At 39.8% G+C, this 20034-nt stretch overlaps 1 long non-coding RNA gene across 1 annotated transcript in view; it reads left to right on the top strand.

Moving 5' to 3' along the window:
• The window catches only part of LOC141578898 (uncharacterized), a 61793-nt gene that overhangs the window by 34888 nt on the left and 6871 nt on the right, over window positions 1-20034 (top strand). The window lies entirely within an intron of this gene.

The raw sequence follows: 20034 nt of genomic DNA on the forward strand, positions 1-20034 counted from the left end.
AATTAAAAACCAAACTGCAGAGCAGTCTATATAGGATGCTAGGATTTGTATAAAATTTTAAAAGGCATATATGCATGTATATTAAGCATTAAAACATCTGTGGAGTAATAGACAAAGGATTAAAAAGAGTGGTAGCCTTCCAGGAGGTGAACTAGGAACAAGGGAGAGAGACTTACGTTTTATACTCTTCAGTACTCTGAATTTTCTTTCATCAGGCACAGCACATGTATTATTTTTTAAAAATACCAGAGCAATGGTTAAGCAAATTATGGCAGATTATCTTGATGATACATGAGTCTAGTACTGTGCTGGATCTCAAAATAGTCCTAAGAGATGGCATTGTTCATCTCTAACAGAGAGCTAAACATGATGGATGAGATGGAGTATCTGGACAAGGTCCCTGTGTCATTAAGAAGCAGAAGGGACATGAGCCTGGCCCCACCTGGCACCAGCTCCCTGCAGCCTGCCTTAGAAGTACTTCAGTGGTGAAGAATAACCCCATTTTGTTCTGAGTATGACTCTGCATGTCTGTGCTGTTTTCCCACTAGACTGAAAGCTTCTTGAAAGCAGGAGCCATTCATCACTTTATCATCAGCTGTTATCACAAGGACCAGTACATGGTTAAGTGTTCAATAAACTATTGCCATCAATAGATGCTTTTCTTTTAGCATCCAGATATTTATGAGATGTAAATGCTAGAATTTGCCAGCTTTTCTAAAAGATAGACTACTTTGATTTCTGTCTTAATCATACCAAGCAATTTAAAGAGGAAAAAAAGGGATCATAATGGGAAACACTGCAGCCGCAGAATTCAAGAGCAAGCTGATTTCTTTGATGTTTGGTTTTCCAGTGCATAAGAGAATAGTTCAAAACATTCTAAAAACACGTGCCTCTTCACATAGCTGACAGGGGCAAGTGTGAGACTGACCCTGCCGATTATCCTGTGAAACATTTCACTCCATGCCTCTTGTTTCTGGCTCCACTTGGACTGCTTAGAGCAGAAGCGGTTGGCTCCAAGCCTATTTGTGCCTGGAGGATTTCTGCCCCACATCAGAGGATTTCTGGCCCCACTAGCTCTAGTGACGTGCCTCTGAGATGTGCAAACACTACACTCAGTGCAAAGTGTACAGCCTCTGGAAAGCTGTGATATTTATTTAGACTTTTCCAGAGCAATCAGCAATTCCTAAAAGGCGTTTCTTCAAAGCCAAATTCAAAGTTACTAGAAAGTTTCCAAAATAGTGCTTAAAGCAATGCTAGTTGACTAAATCTATAAAAAAAGATTTCTTAAAGAAATCTTTTATTGGTCTCCCCTAATTTCCCAGCTTCTCTGAAAGTGTGAGTCCACCGATGGCGAACAAGGGTAGGGGATGGGGTGCAGTTTGGGTCTATCAATTGGGACTTAGAACTTGGGCTTATCAACTTAGAATCTCAGAGAATTCCTTTACTAGCAGCATCACCTGGGCAAAGCAGAAAAATAATGAAAATAGCACAGACTGAAAGCAGGCTGACCAGAGTTTGCAATGAGGTTCTGTCAACAACTGGTCATGTGACCTTGGGCAAATTACTTAACTCCTTTGAGGCTCTGTGTCCTCATTTTGCAATGTTGTGGTAAGAATTTGATAGATCGTCATCAGCACACTTTCAAGCATGCAGTAGGTGCTCAATAAGTCTTGAGCAAATTTGAGTTGAATAACATACTTAAGATGACTGGCATATAGAGGAGCTTAATAAATATTAATCCCCTCCCTGCTCTTCGCCCTTCTCACTTTCTGTTCAGGCTATCTGTTGCCCTTTGGTGAATTTTTCTCCTTCAAGGTTGCTGCCAAAGATCATCAAAGATTATTTTTAACTGGAGAAAAGAAGTTAATTAAGGAGAAAAGGGAGCATGCAGTGGAAATGTATTCACTTTAGCTTCCAAGCCCCAGAGGGATGACCTTTGTTTTCTATTTCTTTTATCAAGAATATATCTGTCCATTACTGGAGAGGAGGGAGGAGAGGGGCTGGCTCTGTGCAGGAGCTCTGCTCTCTCCTCGTTCATCTGTGGGGTGCCAGGTGCTGGGACACAGAAATAAATCAGACCAGGCCATCCCCACCCCGCAGAGGTCTCACATTTGATGGGGAGGCTGATCAGAAGGCAATTAAGTCCATTTGAGGGTTGTGGGACCTGGAAGCCTTCATGCCTTATAAAGCATTAATGTTATTTCCACTAGCATCTTACAGCCCTAAGGTAGTTTTCTGAGGGGGAAAAAAATACATCTGTCCAATGCTGTGGAGCAGAGAAAATTTTAAATTTTAGTTTGTAAAACTGTTTATAGAGTTGCAGAACGGATTAGAAACAACCAACAGAGAGCAGTCGTTGCCAAACCACATATTAGAATCTTCTTACACTTTTATTATGAAGGCACTGTGGGTCTCTAGTTGCACACATAGCTTTAACCTCTGACCAACCTAGAGTCCAGACTCTGTCACTTATTTGCCTTGTGAGCTTGAGCAACTTACTTAACCAGTCTGAGCCTCAATGTGCTGATCTGTGAAATGTGGCTAATAAGAGTATCCACCTCATGATTTTTCTAAGTATTGAATTCAGTAATTACTATGCTTATGATGGTACCTGGCATAAGGCTCGCTCTGAACAAATTGCCCCTGTTATTATCATCTGACTTACTATAACCCCACAAGGCAGCTACCATCATTGCCTCTATTTTACAGACAAGGAAACAGTCTTAGACAATGAACATACAAATATTTAGCAAATCACCAGGCAAATAATGAAAGCTCAAAATACATGAGATTTTAAAAAAGAAAAAGAAAATCAATGTTCCCCAACCTGCAGATCAAGATCTGTGATTAAACCTAAAGCCGAGCACTGATCCTTTGTATAATCTGCAGGTACTTTGTGTAGAAAGAGGAAACTAAGATGACCTATTAACATGGCTGTCTCCTCCCACGTGCTAGGAGGATATGGCCAGAGTCCCCACACACACAGCTAGGATGTAGGTGACATACGAACTCAGTAAATATTTGCTAATCAACTAAGGGAAGCGGTAAGCACACAGGAGCCCTGTTCCTTTCCCGTCGAGAGCTGTCGTGCCAGCTCCCATTCCTGCCCCCAACACCCCCTCCCTTCATTGTGACTTCCTCATCTTAAAGCTTCAGGAAAATCAGCACAGGGCGCTCCTCACTGAAAGGTGAGAGGATGCAGGCCTTCCACAAAACACTTGAGCATTCCTGGAGACGGCAGCCTTGCAGATTTCTCCCAAAGTCCCCAAACTGGTCCAACCACATCTAATTGAGAAACTATGGTTGAGTCTATGTTGAAAGTAGGCACTTGAAAGATTGTAACATTGTTGGGGACAGGCAGGACTCGTTGTTTTGGAAAGAACATGTTCAAAGCCTAAATAATGAAGAGTTAAGCTTTGGAGACCTTACTTAACTTCAGTGATGCAGAGTACACGGAAAGTGCCCAGTAAATGGTAGTTTTTATTATCAGAGGAAGAAGGGCAAGAGTTGAGGCCAAATCCCTTAATAATAAGCTCTCATATCCCAAAGCCCAAGTCCTCAGAAGACAGTCCCCTGAAACAGTTGTATCAGTATGTTTACAAGGAATTTCCCAGAAATCAGGCAGCTGTGATGGGAGTAATTGTGAGATTTAGAATTAGAAGAATTTAGGTCCCAAAGTGTAACCCCAACACTTTTAGGCAGTGTGAACTTGGACCAATCACCTGTCATCTCTGAAATTTGGGTTCCCCATCTGAAAGTACTTCTCAGGATTTTTCTGAGTAACAAGAGAAATATGTGGATTATAGCCCTTCATAAATTGTGACGTACTCGTAAAAACACTAGCGAGTCCTTTGTCTCTGGCCCTGTACCAGCCATGCCCTGAGACAGGAAATACGGCACTGTGCATGAGGTGCCAGGTTTCCCATCACATGGGCTGCAGAGGTCTCGTGCCCTCACGGCCACACTTGTATTGGATGCTGAGCCACTGACATTTCGGGGGAGAAGGGGACATGAAGGGGAGCTCGGACACAGAAGTTCCAGGTCATCTTTCCCAGGTCTGTCTAGTAAGGAACCCTTCACCAGTGCTCACCCTCATCAGGAAAACTCATCTGCACGCTCAGCTTTCCCAAAGAAGAAATGCCTCTCACCGAGGATCCTGGAACTTGGAGGGAAAGTGGGGCTGGGGAGAGAATGTTATTGCTCAGCACTTTGTCTGCAGAATATCCCCACAGTGAATTTTCATCTGCAGACTCTTCCATCTTCTTGTCAGTGCAAACAGCTGGCATGTTTCACGAGCCCTTTCTTACAGCAGCACAGAGTGGTGTCACGCACAGACCTTTAGAGTGACTCAGGGCTTGGTTCCAAGGCCCTATCCTTCAATTAATGTGTGATCTTCAGCTGATTGCTGCATCCTTTGACTGGTTGCTTCTCGAAGGTAACTAAAGAAAGCCATGGAGATAGAGGAGACGTCAATTCTTTACTCACTTTTTTGCTCTCAGAAGCCACACTTTTAGTTCCCAGTTAGATTCCCTCTTGAATTGGTCTCCAAATGTTTTTTTCCTGGTTATTCTAGTCTCCTCTACTGTGATGAACCCCAACACAATCTTCTTCCTCTGAGAACTTAGTGCCAAGGTCTGAACCCAGGACACAGTACGTTCTCAATACCTGCTCGTTAAATGACTGACTGTAGGAATCAACTTAAAACTCATTGTAATCCCCTTGAGTAAAGCCCCCAAAGTACCCAGCACAGTGCAGAGCAGGTGCTCAAGAAACACGAATTGACTGATTCGTCTCTTCTGCATTTATCATCTCTTCATCCTGCTTCATTTGCATCTTCTCATCTTTGGGAAGCTGAAATTTCCTGCTGTGTTTTCTGTTTCCCAACTGTCACCAACTGCTAGTACAACCTGCCATCTTCCTGGAGAATCTCCCCTTATAGGTAGGGTTTCTAGGTTTAGCAAAATAAAAATATATGCCACCAAGTTAAATGTGAATTTCAGATAAACAGTGAATAATTTCTTTAGTGTAAATGTGTCCCATACAACATTTGAGTTATACTTCTGTTAATTTTTTTCATTGTTCATCTTGAATTCACATATAACTGAGATCTGTATTTTATCTGGCAACTCTGCTCAGAGGATCTCACCCCAAGCACTGACATCAACATGGAAGCTGTCATTTCTCAAAATTACACCTTTTAGGCTCTGTGCTCATTAATTAATCAGTCCCCAAATATGCCTGAGGAGCCAGCAAGCTGCTTCATTTTCCAAGCACAGAGTCATATGCTGGGGAGGAAAGAATCAAGTCCCTCAGTTTCCTTGCTAATCTCAAGCTTCCCTCCTTCTACCAGTGAGCTGCTCTCTCTCTCTCTTTCTCTTCTCATCTAGGGGATAGGTGCTTGTAGATATTAAATCAGCACCCAGAAATTAGAGCGCCCAAACGCTGAGCTTAGGTTTCCCTTTTTGTGCTGCTCCCCAAACCAGTTTATCCTTCGAAATCCCTCTGCTGCTGTCATTGAAACAGAAACTTCACCTCCTCGAAACACAGGAGACATTTTAACCTCGATCTTTTGTGTGTCTCCTAGTGTATTGTCACCAAGTCCTGGGTTGTTCTTGTTGCTGTTTTTTAGTTTTTGTTGTTTTCCCTGCAGAAACATTTCTGACATCAGTATGTCATCACCTGGGGCCTGGGTTGCAGCAACAGCATTCCAGCTCTTCCGGCTCCCTGTATCTGTGCAACTTCTAGTAGATTTATTGTTATACAGTGTCCTTTTCCCATCTGGGATTCCCTTTGGGGAGAAGCTGGCATGACTCTCTATTTTCTGTTTAACAAATCAATACCAGGCTCCACAGCCCAGCCTTCCCGGCCCCAAACCCATATGTTTTTTTTCCTCCATGTCTGCCTTCCATAGACTGATGCAGTCCAATTTCTATTTGCCAGTCCCTGGGCCCCATCCCTGCTTCTGCCAGCACCAGCCCCATCCCTGCATTTGCTTTGAGTCCCGAAACCCCTTTCTTCTCCTCTGGGTCAATCCACATCCTTTGCCTCCTTCAAAACCCAGCCCATTAGCAGATAACAAAGCCAACCTTGGTGTGAAGAAGGTCTTTCCAAATGAAGAAAGCAAAAGAGGAAAACATAAAGAAATTGTGCAGTAAATTTGATTATACAAGAATGAAATTTTTCTTTATGTCAAATGTCCTATAAACAAGAGAAACTAGGAAAAATGTTTGCCACATTTAACAAAGTTAATATTCTTTTTTTTTTTTCTTTTTGCAAGGAGGTAATTAGGTTTATCTATTTTTTAATGGAGGCACAGGGATTGAACCCAGGACCTTGTGCATGCTAAGTAGGCATCCTACCACTGAGCTATACCACAACCCCCTGCAACAAAGTTAATATTCTTGATATAATTTTACAAATCCATTAGAAACACATATTCCAAAAGAAAATGAAGGAAAGATACGCACATAAAACAGAAGAGGCCACAGCCAAAAACATGAAAAACCATAAAATCTCAGGAGTCTTAGAGAAATGCAAATTAAAATAACAACGAGCTTCCCTTTCCCTTTATCAAATGGGCGTTTTTTAAAGGGTGATTGATGCTCAGTGTTGATGTGAATGCAAGAACAGGATCTTTCACACATGCTTTAGCAACCAGTTTCAGGATGGTCTTTCCTGTACTTCTTTAAAATTGCATAGACTTGAAAAATACTGCCTTTTTACCTTATTAACAGTGTTTCCCAATTTTTCTACAGTAAATATGTATCCTTTTTACAGTTAGCAATATACACAAAAACATTTTTTAAGTTCTATCAAAATTAAAGGGAAGATGAGGAGAGAGGAGAAGAAAAGTACATTATCTTAACTCTGATACTTTGGGAATCCCAGATGGCCAGTAACTAGCTATGATTAATCTCTCAAGCCTAGAATCCTCACTTCAGAGAGCTGTTGTTAAGATGAAAACAAACCGAAATAAGTGTCTAACTTGTTGCCATAGTGCCTGTCATTTTGTTAACATTCAAAGAATGGTGGTATGTATTCTTATTCTGTCGTATCCTCAGCCTAGAGTTTCAGTGTTGAGCGTATAGCAGGTGCTAAACTAAAATATCTGACCGATGGTATGATCTTTTTTATTTCTACCTTTAATATTCTTCTCTACTCCCCAGACTCTCTTTCCCCTTTCCCTTTCCTCCTGCCTCTTCCACATCTGTCTCCCATCCTCTTTCTCCTTCTCGTTATACTCCATGTTGTATGGAACAATCTTTCCCAAGTACTCTGAACAGCCTTTTTCAAAGTCCAACTCCAAGAGCCACTGACTTGTCAGCCTTACCTGAAAGTCCACAGCAGTGACAATGGGTCCTAGTCTTCTGTTCACTCATGCTCCTTGTTTTCACTAGTGCCTGGCTTGAAATTCACCTGTCCTCGGGACACCTCCTGTGCTTGGCTGCACCTGCACCTGTTCACATGAGTGCTTCCTGGTGGCCTGTGACGTGTTTGTCCGCTGGCCTTTTCTTTCCTCCAGGCAGAAGCTAATTTCATGTTTCTTATGGTACTTCCTGAATGTTTGTGTTCGTCAGTCTTGTGAATTAAGTTTACAGCATTTACTACTCCACAGAATACCTCCCTTCCTTTTCATCCCTTCTGCTCCTTCACCCTCCCCTCTCAAAAATATACTTATTAATTTTTTTCTTTTTCTGACATAAATTTGTATTTGCACTGGGAAAGCAGGATAATTGCTTTTGTGCGTGTGGTCCATAGGCACAGTATGGACTATGTGTCCTTGCATTATTTCAGAAACATTCACTAAACACTTTAGGGGACTGATAAGAGATTAACAACAAGCTCTGGATTCTCCCCTCAGCTCACCTCATAACTGTTAAAGTATTTGATTATGGAGTGTGTCATTAGGCCAGATTCAAATTCTGTCTTCAATACAGCACAATCGTAGGCAATTTACCCATCCTCTCTCAACTTTAACTTCTTCGTCTGTTAAAAAAAAAAAAAAAAAGATAACATCTATTCCGAAAGGTGGGAATTAGTTGTATGGAAAGCATATATGAGACCATCTAACACGAGTAGGTGTAGGGACACTCTCTAATACAAAGGGAAATGTGAATTACCCCTTCCCTTTCCAAATTCATTCTTTCTGTGGGGATTTTATAATCCAATAGAAAAAGCCAAGACCTACATAGACCAAGTAAACACTCAACACAATCAAAATGAATTTATCCAATGCATAGCACTTACCATGTGCCAAGCACTCACTAAAAGCATTTTGCAAACATTACCTCATTTCATCTTCATTAAAGGTACTACTATAACTCTATTTTAAGGTGAGAAAACTAACATCCCTACAGTTAAGCGGTGGTGCCCAGATCGTCGGGTACCAGTGTCCATGCTCATAACCACTGCATCATACTCTTCTCACTCAAGCCTTGAACATAGTAGGAACTGAAGAAATATCTTCAAGGCTCTCCTAACTTTTTTGACCACACTGAAGAGTAATGACCACACATTCCCAGAAAAGCACTTCTTACTTATTCTTTGATCAAAACCATTGGCTGCTTTGCATAGAGGCTAAAACTCCAACCCAGTTTGGTGCAAAGGAGCCGGGAGAAATCTGGGGTATCTTTTTACTGTCAAGAGGCTAGTTCCCCTAGGGCTAGTGCCTCTGTAATACTAAATACCCAAGGGTGTGGAGAGGATGACATTTTTTAAAGGTACCTTGGAATCCACAGTTTCTTTCAGAGAGACATCATTTGGCAAGCCTTTTTTATATTTGTTTTCTCATTGAATTCTCACAAGTGCCTCATAAAGTTTCATTTACATACCTAATTTATACTGATGGAGAAACTGGGGCTCATAAGTTTTCACTTCCTCAAAAGTCTCTCTAGCTGGGAAGTATTTAGGATTTGAACTTTGGACTACCCAGTCACTAATGTTTTTGTTATCCTGCTCTTAGAGATGGCAGTACCTATAAGGCTGGACTGGGAGTCTTCCCCTTGTTACCACTGGGCCCAGACACCTTCCCTGTGGACTCAGAGTTCTACTTGTGTGAACCCAGGTGTGCTCATTTCCAAGCACTCTGTGTTCTCCATCAACAGTGAAGGAGTAACTCTGGCAAGAACATTTTCTCTTAAAAGAGAACATTTATAGAGTAAGTCTTCAGGGTATCAAGGTAGTGGCTCCAAATTAAAGCCACGATAAGGGGCAGAGAACATTTTGTTCCAGCCAGTGTGTGACTCTATCTATCAAATTAGTGATACCAAAATACTCTGAAGTTTCAGACTGCTGTAGAAAGACTAATTGTAAAAGCCCTGGACTTTGACTGTGTATAACCCTGATTCAATAATATTAACATCTTATCTTGCTGGGTAGGTTTTGCTATGAGTGCCTCGTTGAGACATTTGAGAATGTGGCCAGGAGTATGGCTGACACCTCTGCTGCTGATATTTCTTACTGAGATCATTATGGACACTGAGTTTTAAAAAAAAATTTTTAATTGAGGTATTGTTGATGTACGGTATTATATAAATTTCAGGTGTACATGGTGATTCACAATCTTTAAAGGTCATATTCCACTTATAGTTTAATAAAATATTGGCTATGTTCCTGTGTTGTACAATATATCATTGTAGCTTATTTATTTTATACATGGTAGTTTGTACCTCTCACTCTCCTACCCCTTTCTTGCCCCTCCTCCCTTCCATCTCCCTACTTGGTAACCACTAGTTTGTTCTCTATATCTGTGAGTATGTTTCTTTTTTGTTATATTCACTAGTTTGTTTTATTAAAAAAAAGTTTTTCCACATATAAGTGATATCATACGGTATTTGTCTTTTTCTGTCTGACTTATTTCACTTGGCATAATACCCTCCAGGTCCATCTATGTTGTTGCAAATGGCAAAATTTCATTTTATAGCTGAGTAGAATTCCATTGTGTACACACACACAGACCCCCCACATCTTCTTCATCCATACATCTTTTGACAGTGACTTTTCTTGAAGTAAACAATGTCACCACTAGAGGTTCCACAAATTTATATTTTTATGCAAAACCTCAACTCTATTCAAAAAGAAATTCCAAAATGACTCCATCTCAAGGCATGCTTTTAGTGAGAAAATTGTCTAGTTCCAAGGTGAAGATCAAACTAAGCATAAGAACAGATGATTCTGAATCTTTATTAATCTAGATATCACCTATTAAGGCTTGGTGATAATTTTGACTGGGTTTCGGGTAAATTTCCCTTGCTTAGCAAGCATTTTCTTCTTAAGACAGACTCACGATGTGGGGTTCCTGAATACTTAAGCAGTCTGAGAAAGTGGTAACAGAAGTTTCAGAATAATTTTCAACCTCGAGTGGGACCTATCAGTTAGTGGGACCTAACTCACATGTTAGCTTTGGGGTTGTAATGATCTATTCAGTGTGACAGATCAGCTCTGATGTGAGTCACTGATGACCTTGACTACTTAAAAAGTAATGAAACAAATAATTATGAATTAATATAGTTTGGTTAACAACATTTTTCAAAATTTGGGATCCACGATGGTAGTAGGTGAGGTCTATGCATACAAAAAATAAAAGTCCTTGATGGTGGAAAGTTTGGAAATTACTGTCCTAGACTGTAAATTAATGAAATGAGCAAGACCATAGAGGGATGTATAAAATATAGTATAGTTTTATGTATATTACCACTCCAAATTGAATGGGAATAATGTAACAGTGGTTGTTTCTGGTTTGCAGTCTATAGGCAATTAATCATTTTCTTCTTTTCTGTATTTTTTAGATTGTATTTAAGGAGTGTGCATTAATTTATAATTGTAACTACATGTAAGTTTTATAATTAAAAATTAGATCATGATTTCTAAGCAAGTATTTTAGAAAATACTAATCTATACACGTTTATGTATTTTTTTTATTGAAGTATAGTCAGTTACAATGTGTCAATTTCTGGTGTACAGCACAAAGTCCTGGACATGCATATACGTACATATATTCATTTTCATATTCTTTTTCATGAAATGTTATTATGAGATATTGAACATAGTTCCCTGTGCTATACAGCAGAAACTTTTTTAAAATCTATTTTTATATATAGTGGCTAACATTTGTAAATCTCAAGCTCCCAAATTTATCCCTTCGCACCCCCTTTCCCCAGTAACCATAAAATTATTTACTATGTCTGTGAGTCTTTCTGTTTTGTAAATAAGTTCATAGTGTTCTTTTTCTTCTTTTTTTTTTTTTTAGATTCTACATATGAGTGATATCATATGGTGTTTTTCTTTTTCTTTCTGGCTTACTTCACTTAGAATGATGATTTCCAGGTCCTTCTATGTTGCTGCAAATTGCCTTATTTTATTCTTGTTTATGGCTGAGTAGTATTCCATTGTATAAATATACCACAACTTCTTTATGCAGTCATCTATTGATGGACATTTAGGTTGCTTCCATGTCTTGGCTATTGCAATGCTGCTGTGAACATTGGGGTGCATGTATCTTTTCAAATTAGAGTTCACTCCAGATCTATCCCCAGAAGTGAGATTGCTGGATCATATGGTAAGTCTATTTTTAGTTTTTTGAGGAATCTCCATACTATTTTCAATAATGGTTGCACCAAACTACATTCCCTATGTATTATTCTTATCTGTTTCATTTAAGAAGGTCCTTGGCACCACTAATTTCTCCCTATTTCCTCTAGCTCAGACCTACCTTCCTCAATTAATGCTTTTAGATTAATAGTGAATGACCTGTTGGGGTCTGAGTCTTGAGATTGGCTTGCAAATTTCAGAAAATAATGTCAAATTTATCAATTAATTGGGAGTAATCTAAGAGGGGATAGGTCAAAAGTGTACCCCAAGACAGGGCTACAGATTCTACTCAAGAGATAACTCTAGGTATGACTCAGTATCCAAGGGAATGAGTCAGTTAAACCTCCAGCTCTGTGCTGGGACATATCCAAAAACTACTCTTCCAGTACATGGCTAGAAGATTTGTTTTTAATAAAAATAAAGTATTTATTTTTCTTTTCTTTTTTTAAAAGGCAATACATGGTCAATGTAGAAAAATTAGAAAACAAAACAAAGCTAAAATGCAAAAAAAAGTTTTTTAAAGTCACCTCTGAGAAGTTTCTCTTCTTGTTTGGGATACTTTCAAAAAAACAAACAAACTACCCTTATAGATACAGAGAACAGATTGATGATTGTCAGCAACTCCATTGCTGGTGGGAATGCAAAATGGTTCAACCACTTTCCAAAGTTTGGTGGTTTCTTAAAAAACAAAACATGCTTTTACCAGAGATCCAGCAATCACACTTCTTGGTATTTATTCAGAGGGATTGAAAACTTACGTCCTCATAAAAACCTGCACACAGATGTTTATAGCAGTTTTACTCATGATTGCCAAAACTTGGAAACAACCCAAATGTTCTTTAGCTGGTGAATGGATAAGAACACTGTGATACAGTAGAATATCATTCAGAGCTAAAAGAAATGAGCTATCAAGCCATGAAAATACACGAAGGAATAGTAAATGTATATAACTAGATGAAGGAAGCTATTCTTAAAAAGCTCCATACTGTGTGATTCCAACTATATGATTCTGGAAAAGACAAAACTATGCAGACAGTGAGAAGATCAGTTGTTGCCAATGGTTAAGGGGAAGGGAAAGATGAGTAGGAAGAGCACAGAGGACTTTTAGGGCAATGAAAATGCTTTGTATGATACTATGACGGTGGCTACATGTCACTATACTTTTGTCCAAACCCATAGTTTCATATACACAATACCAAGAGTGAACCTTAATGTAAACTATGGACTCTGGATAATAATGATGTGTCAGCGTAGGTTCACCAGTTGTAACAAATGCACCACTCTTGTGGAGGATGTTGATAATGGAGGAGGCTATGCATGTGTTGGGGCAGGGGAAATCTATACCTTCCTCTCAATTTGGCTGTTAACCTAAAACTGCTCTGAAAAATCAAGTCTGTTTAAAATAATGAGAGAGAAACCAACTAATATTATGTAGAGCTTCACAAAAGAAAAGATTCTGTTAATTATGCATGCATGCATTGATTCACTTGACAGACATTTATTGAGCACCTACTGTCTGCTAGGTACTGTGCTAATAAAGAGAAGGAATGTCTGGGAGAAATTTTTTTATTATTGAGGTATGATTGACATTTAACAATGGAAATTTTAAACTTAATATTATTGTTTGCCAATAATTTCAAAGTCTATCTGTCCAGGTTTGGAAGTGGATGTTTTGTAATTACAGAATTTTATATGAAATAACAGTTTCATGAAGGGGAGGGTTTAGCTCAGTGGTAGAGCACATGCCTGGCATACCTGGAGTCCTGGGTTCAAAACCCAGCACCTCCATAAAGATAAACAAACAAACAAACAAACCTAATCATCTCCCCCCACCCCAACAACAACAACAACAAATAACAGTTTCATGAAGGATGGAGGGGAAAAAACAGACATTTGAGTGCCTTCTAAATGCTATGTATTGTGATATCAGCTTTACAAACTCTCTCACTTAATCTTTACAACCTCCAGGGAGGTAGGTGTTTTTATCTCCGATTTACAGATGATGAAAGTGAGGCTTAGGAGTAAAAGTAACTTGCTTACAGTCACATACAAACCAGTTCTACCAATTGCGTTCTGAGTACCTTAATACTGAAGTTTTAATGGTGGTTTCTCTGTAGAAACAATACTTATGATCTCAGGATTTGTTTTATAAAATTGTTTTAATCATTTTATTGTTTTTAAGGGGAAAAAAAAAAAAAACTTGGATAGTGGAAGCTGCAGCCACTCATGCATAGAGTGCCCACCAAAAACCAACCACAAAAGAGGAAACTCTCAGAAATGCTTGATCCTTGATTAACATCCAAGCTTTTTGTCCCAGGACTTGTGGTTACCCCATATGACTTGATGCTCCTCTGATAATCAGATATTGTGCCTGGGTTGACTGCCCTGTTCCAGGGCTTATTTACGGAACTGGTCATCAGTACCTACAGCAGAGAACATCAAGACAGAGATTGTTAAGGTTGAAGGAGTATTTATGTCTTCTGTTATTAGCAGCACCCTGGAATTAAATCAGTCCAATGAAAGAGATCAGCTGAACACTCCAGTCAATAGCAGATTAGGGATACAATGGTAGGTGCAAAATGGGTGACTAAAATTCTGAAATTATGCATATTTAAGGGCTGCTGATCCTTAAAGTGAATTTGCATCATTATACATAAACTCTGTATTTCAGATTTTGTGACTTTCTGTGAAGCTTGGATGATTCCTACTCTTGGGATAGAAACAGATTCAAGTGGGAAGCACATCCCTTGAGGATAGTTTCTGACAAGAGTGTTTAGTGCTAGGTTACTAAGTTGGAAGGGATCAAATGAAGTGTTGGCTGTTGGAAAGATAGACCATAATCAGGAAGAGTCAAATTAGCATGATTAGGGGCAGGCCTAAGTCTCATGAGAGAGAGAGAATAGAGAGGAAGGCCTGTGAGAGACAATTAGAACTGAATGCAAAATTTGATATGGAAAGGGGGTCTGCTGTTCCCAGACCTGTTCCTGTGGCCGAGAATACCACCACCTCTTGTGTTTAATGTTTCCTGTTTGGCCCCTAGAACCACGGTTTGCTTTTCTTCCCCACTCCGTGCTTAGGGCTTCAGTGCCCTCAAGTTTTCAGTTAAAGTTTTCAGGGATAAGAGAAGCCCTGGCCTGAGAGCAGAGCCAGGGCAGGAAGGGAGGGCAGGGTGTTTGTTTCCTTGGCTTCCTCTCTGCAGGGCCACTTCTGGCTGGCTGAGTCCCTTAAGCAAACTCACAGTTCCTCTCGAGGTCACCGAATCTACACTTCCTCTCTCCTTCTGAGTTCTGAAACCGCTTACTCGCCTTGTCCCTTTAGACCTTGGGGTGGTAACAGCACAGCTGCTACCAGCCCCCAGATGACTGCACTGTGCCTTGTGGGACCCTGATCTTCACTTTCATAAAAGTCTCTTTGTAAATAAACCTTTCTTAATTTTGAGAGTACCAATTGTTTCCTGTTAGGATCTTGACCATACACTTGTTAAGGTTAATTTTCCCCTTCTTTGGAAGCAGAATGCTCCTTTTTATCTTAGTTCATTACTACACAGCTGGAAAACTATTTTTCAAGCTTCCCATGTAGCTAAGCAGGGGCACAGTAAGTAGAAATGCTATATGGTTCTTCTTATATCTCTTTAAAAGGCCCACCCTTCTCTGTTCCTCCATCCTGCTGTCTAGACGATGATGTGATTCCTGGAGCTCCAGCATCCATATTAGAACATGAGGATTAGAGTCACACCCTAGACTTGGTGGAATAGAATGTTGGAAGGGGCCTGGGTCTCTGACAATTTGATGACCTGCCGTAACGACCCTGGACTGCCTTTCTCTTTTACATTAGAAATAAACTCTATATTGTGTAAGTCTCTGTTATATTAGGGTTTTCTGTTATGTACAGCCAAACATATCCTAAATAATGTACTTCTGGAACTGAAATTTTATACTATGATACCTGTTTACATAACCCTTATCACCCCTAATGTACTATTTTTTAATTGCCTGCTTCCTCCCACTAGAATGTGGGCTCCTTGAGGGCAGGGACTTGGCTTACTTTGTTGTACCTCCAGGCCCTAGAACACAGAAGGGGCTCAATATATACATACTCAGTGGTATCTGATGAGAACTGCGGAGGTGGGCACTGCTGATTGAAGGAGTGACACCACCAGCAAGTGTAACTCTTGTATTCATTAGTTTATAATGATAACAACTTAGTCAGACCTCCATGCCTTTGGTTGAGCTGTTCATTCGGCCAAGAATGCCTTTTCCATTGTCCACCAGTCACACTCTTACTTATATCTTAATTTTAATCTAATCATCACTTTCTCTGGGACATTATCCTCCAGTCACCCCAAGTAGTTTGATCTTTCTTTATACAACTCTATTCCAATTCTCAGCTGAATTACAGCACATACCACACTGTACTGAGATTAATTGTCTACATAACTACCTCCCCAACAAGACTCTGGGATCTCGAGGGTAAAGTCTGTGACTTTTTTTTATACTCTGTATTCCCAGCACTTAGCCTAATTCCTGGTTCATGGTCGGACTCAGTATATGTTTGCTGAGTTATTAGCAAGATGTCAGATCTGAGGCTGTAGTTTGATTCTGCTAGTGGGAATAAAGACTATAAAGATACTTTTTGGACCACTTGTTTTGTGGAGGGAAAAAAAAAACTACTGGACCAGGTGAAGGATGACCTGGATTCTAGTCCCAATCCCAGAACTTTCTACCCAGTGAACTCTTTCAATAGTTTGAGCCTCTTTGAACATCTACACCCTCACCTATGAACTGCAATTTGATCACCTCCCAGGGCTATAATGATCAAGTCTGCGATTGTGAGTGAAAGCTTTTGTAAATGAACTAGTCAGCTTCAAGCAGGAACAAATTTAAAACTGCCTAAGTACAGAGCTTGTTCTTTTTAAGGCAGCAATAACCACCAGAAAATTCTCATACCAGTCCTCTGGGCACAAAGATAACGATGTAGTTTAGGTATGAAGATTATTCTCAGACCTTGAAAGAGTTTCTGTGAGCTGGGGCAGCTTTCAGATTTGGAGACCTCCTCATTTTGAATCAGTCTTCTCCCTAGAGATACCTAAATTTCATTTAGGATTACTATTTATGACAAGGCCTTTCCTTGCTCCCTGCAGATTCAACACTAAATAGCAGCCCAAATCAGAGGCCTCCTTGTGCTTGAAACCCGGGCTAAATGTCTTCAGCACATGGAAGACCCTCCACCCTCACCCCACCCCACCCCCGTCAGCCTCTGAATATTGGGCCTCTTAGTACCGTGAGAAACAATGTAACACTCACTTTGTTTTTCTCCTGTCTTGAATCTTATTTTGATTTGCTCTAGCAGGCTAAAGAATTTAGCAACTCAGCCAAGGAGGGAGTCCTTAGGATTTAAAGACTTTGGGGAGGGGTAGAAGAGAGGGCAGAGGAAAGATTACAAATGAAAGAAGTGTCTTTTAATTGGTTACCCTTAGGGATGTTTTCATGGGCCTCACGGAGGGCTATACTTAGGATCAAATGGAAAGACAGGATCATTAACTCAGCCCTGGAATGCAGTCTAGCAGCACTGATGAGATGATTGCTACCGTCTGATTCCTCTAGGCTGGCTGCTCAGAGTTGTTGGGAGATTGTGAGCATTAGGCAAGTTTCTCCAGTGCTCCTGCTGCTTCTGTTTTCATGATGGTTCTAACTACCTTTTCCTATTTTCCTTTGTGGGTGCCTATAATCTCAGGTTAGTTTTTTGGACTGAAAAGAGTTCTTTTCCAGGTCTAGGTGGCCCACAAACATGGGAACAGCTCTGAGATTCAGTTTTTCAGACCTGCTGCATTCAGACAATTTCTACCATACCTGCCATATTCCATCTTAAACGTCCTCACCTTTGCTTCCACTATCGTCCCCTTCACCCCTAGAATCACTTCCCCTGTTAATCTTAAATCTTCTTTCCATACCCAGTTCTCATAACCTTCTCCATTTAATCCAACTTTACTCAAACTCCTACTATCTATTTCATAGTAAGCACTGGGGACACACAGGTTAAGGAAATAAGAATGTGGTTCCTGACCTCATGGAGCTCACTTTCTTGGAAGGAAGGAAGGTGGGAAAACTCACTGAATACAGTGTGATTAAGAGAGATCACTTAGCTACATGGGAAATACACATGCCCAGAAGGGACTGGGGCAACTCATATATCTTCTGTGAAACTGTTTTGAACCACTCAAATCCACATTTATGTATATTCACTGGAAACTCATTATACTCAGAGTCACTTAACTTCAGTTCATGTCCATTTTGTGTCACAACCAGATTTACACCCCGTGAGTTTAAGAACCATATTTTTTTGTGTGCCACCCATGATACTTATTTGGCTTAATAGTTGGTTGCTTGATTAGGGGTAGAATGGGGTTGGAGAAAGAGCTTGGATTGGGGAGTCAGGCAGCACTGGGTTCTAATTTTAGCAGCGGCATCTTGTTAAGTGGTAGACTTTGGCAAGACATTTAGCCTGTCTTAGTCTCAGTTCTTCTTAAAGTGGAGATGAGAACAGCTTCCTCTCAAGTTGTTACAATTTAATTAGGTAAGTGAAGTGTTTGGTTTTAAAGTAACCTCCCCTTCCTCCCCTTTCTGAGAGGACTATTGGGAAAGGTACGATCCTTGACACCTCTTCACAGCTAACGTGACCACATTTTTAAAAATGAAAAATATAGACACAAGCTTTAAAAACTTTTTTTTCCCAGTGTGTGAATTTATTCACATGAAAAGTGTTGCAAAAGCATAAGAATTAAACCGCATCTAGTGTCTCATGTAATTCGCAGATTGTAAGCTCTACAAGGACAAGGATCATGTCAGTCCTCTTCAGTATCTCATACAGGTATTCAATAAAAATCGAAGGAAGGAATGAGTATATTGATAATAATAAATTTATACTAAAGAGAAATACAACAATTCACAAACTCAGTTTAGAATGTGTGGATATTTGAAATTTGGACTGTTTTCAGAAAATCCAGATCAAATCTCCATGCTTCTGACCCTGGTCTGACTGCCTGCGGCACAAACCCATGGGCCTGAAGGAGCTGGACTCAGGACAGTAGGATTCCACACTGAAGCAGTTGTCTGCCACAGCTTTGCACCTGCAGGCAGAACCCACACAGAAAGGGCAGTTTCTCACAAGGTGAAGTTTAAAACTGCCTCAAAATATTGATTTTGAGAACAGGAAGAGGGACATCAGCTAGCCAACCATTTTCTGAAAAAAAAAGTGAAGCTTTTGCCAGTCAAGGAGACAAATAGCACCATGTTTCTACAGTCTTTTCTAGTTTTCAGAGCATTTTTATACACATTCTGTCATTTAATCTCTACAACTGTGTGCATTAGGTAATTCAATAAACATTTGAACATTTACTAGGTCCCAGGTACTGTGCTTAGTACCACAGGACATAAATATGCATAAGTCATTGATTTTTCTTTCCAGTAATAATAATTACCATTTATTGGGCTTTTACTACTTGTCAGGTACTATACAATTTTTTTTAAATATATCATTTCATTTAATTCTCAAACAATCTGTGAAATTGGTATTATTATTATTTGCTTGTTTTAGACCTAAAGAAAATGATGCTTAAGAGATGTTAATAACTTGTCAACATCACACAGTTGATTAACAAGTAAGATTAACAAGTAAATTAATAAATAAGATGTGGGATTCTAACCTGGGTTTACCTGACTTCAAAGGCCCTGTTCTCTTAACAAGCTACCAAAAAAAAAAAAAAAAAAAATCCTAGTAAATAATTTGGCTAAGAGTTGCTCACTGCTAGAAAAGTGTTTCAAGTCCTGTATGAAATAAAATAGAATATAGTAATTTAAAAATTTAAATGATCCTTGTTAAATAGGCATTCCATACACCAACTTTTTTTGGAGATTATTGATCAAAATTTGAAATGCTTAACCCTTGCACCAAGAATTCTACTTTAGTAATTATCAGATGAATCCAAGTAAGCAACTATATGATAACATTTTAGGTTGAGTTCTTCCTGAAATAGTCCTTGAGATGAGGATTTGAATGTAAGCGGTTTATTTGGAAAGTGACCCAGAATCACTTGTGAGGGAGCGAGGAAAGGAGAGAGGGAAGGGAAGGTGCAAAATTCATAACAGATCACTCCTGTGGGCAACTTGGGCTCAGTTCTACTCAGGGGTACTATACAGAATTTGCCTCAGAGGTGTCTTACCCAAGAAGGCTAAAGTACCATTGGATGATGAGCTGCTGAGTTGTTAATGCCCCACCCACGCATGATCCAAGCTCTCTCCTCCCACTCAGAAAGTCTAAGGCCAAGTCACAGGTACCTGAAGTTGAAAGAGATACCCTAGAGTAAAAAGACATTGAGGGCCAAGGGAACATCTGTAGGGCACCAAGAGCTCTGTTGTAGTATATTAATAATATACAGAGGTGTTCACT

Source organism: Camelus bactrianus, chromosome 10, assembly GCF_048773025.1.
Source record: "Camelus bactrianus isolate YW-2024 breed Bactrian camel chromosome 10, ASM4877302v1, whole genome shotgun sequence".
In the NCBI taxonomy this organism is placed as follows: domain Eukaryota; kingdom Metazoa; phylum Chordata; class Mammalia; order Artiodactyla; family Camelidae; genus Camelus; species Camelus bactrianus.